The sequence below is a fragment of the Gossypium raimondii genome, chromosome 12 (genome assembly GCF_025698545.1).
Source record: "Gossypium raimondii isolate GPD5lz chromosome 12, ASM2569854v1, whole genome shotgun sequence".
NCBI classification, from domain to species: Eukaryota; Viridiplantae; Streptophyta; class Magnoliopsida; order Malvales; family Malvaceae; genus Gossypium; species Gossypium raimondii.
Window position 1 is genome coordinate 28,238,674 of NC_068576.1, and position 1,590 is coordinate 28,240,263.

Consider the following 1,590-nt stretch of genomic DNA (forward strand, 5'->3'; position numbering starts at 1 on the left):
AAAAGGTAATGGAGTCTGGTATGGTGTGTTGGGTTTTAGAGGGTTAGTGTTTTGGTTCCCTTGATTTGAAGGTCCCGCTTGGTTCCCTCCCCACTTAATGTTAGGATGATCACGCCATCTAGGGTTATAGGTTTTAGAGTAAGAGTGATATCCTCTATTCCCTACATAATTAGCCTCAATATGGTTGCTCTCATCATCGTGCCCTACATTAAAACTGGTTAGATTAGGTTGGTTTTGGACTTGAGCCTTGGTCGCATTCATCTCTAATTGATTAAGCCTCTCGAGGACTTGTTGATACTTACCCTCGCTAGTGAGAGCGTTTGATGTCGCTTGTTTGGCTCAATATGTGAGCCGCTTAGTCGATCGCATGTAAGAGTTCATCGCCATATCCTCAATGAGTTGACAAGCCTCGGCGTAAGTCTTTGACATGAATGCTCCAGCAGATGCTCCATCAAGACTAGAGCATAAATTCCTATCAAGTCCACTGTAGAAGACTTGAAGTTGCATCCAATCTTGTAAACCATGGTACAGACACTTGTACAATATCAATTTGAAGCGCTCCCAAGCCTCATATAATGAATCTCTTTCAAATTGTCAAAAACTCGTAATGCCCATCCAAAGTTTCATCGTCTTGCTTGGTGGAAAATATTTTGCCAAAAATTTGCTCGCTAGCTCATCCCAAGTGTTGATTGAATCTACTGGCTGTGAATATAACCACATAAAAGCATCGTCAATAAGAAAGAAAGGGAATATCCAAAGACGAATAGCATCATTGAATACCCTATTATATTTGAAAGTATCACAGATGGTTAAAAACAGCTTAAGGTGTTGATTGGGATCCTTATTCATTGACCTTCAAAATTAAAGGTTTGATTGTAACATTTGAATCATTTTCGATTTAATTTTGAAGTTATTAGCATTAATCATTTGGGGGTTAATGCTACCTTGAAAACCGTCTAAGTTGGGTATCGCATAGTCGCACCAAGTTCTTTATTTTATGGGTAACTGTGGTGGTTGCCGAATTTCTCCTTGCGGATCTTCGATTGGTTACTCTCTTGGTGGAAATGGAATGTCTCTCATAAGTTGCATCCTCCTTGAGTGTGTAATGATACGTTCCAGTTCTAACTAAAATGGTAAGACACCATTCCTGGTTTGAGTCATACAACATTCCTACAAGCACGAGAGATTGAACAAAATTAAGTAAAAGTTGAATAACACAAAAAAATGGAAAATAAAGTCATACATATAAATATTTATTTGGCTACTTATCTCTACCTAATAGTGTACACTAAAAATTACTCAATCTTACACCGTCTTCCTCGGCAACAATGTCGACAACTCGACCGACTGGGCGTATGCGCATTAAAACAATGAATTTATACAATAAATTTTAAAACCTGGTTTCAATGTAAGCATATAGGTCAGTTGCAATATTTATAGTTTTACAATGAAACATCAAAATATTCCAAGCACCGAACCCAAAGGAAGAACTAATTGAGTAATAACTAGAATATACAATAGAGGCTAAGTAGCTACTAATATGATTTTGCAAGAAAATTAAATATTCTACTTTAAGAACTAAATTGCAAG

The 1,590-nt window shown here is 37.2% G+C and overlaps 1 non-coding gene across 1 annotated transcript; it reads left to right on the forward strand.

Moving 5' to 3' along the window:
* Positions 1-517: 517 nt before the first annotated feature.
* On the forward strand, positions 518-624 carry LOC128035778 (small nucleolar RNA R71). The gene has a single exon (XR_008192327.1). It is a non-coding gene; the product is annotated as a small nucleolar RNA R71 (small nucleolar RNA).
* Positions 625-1,590: the final 966 nt, after the last annotated feature.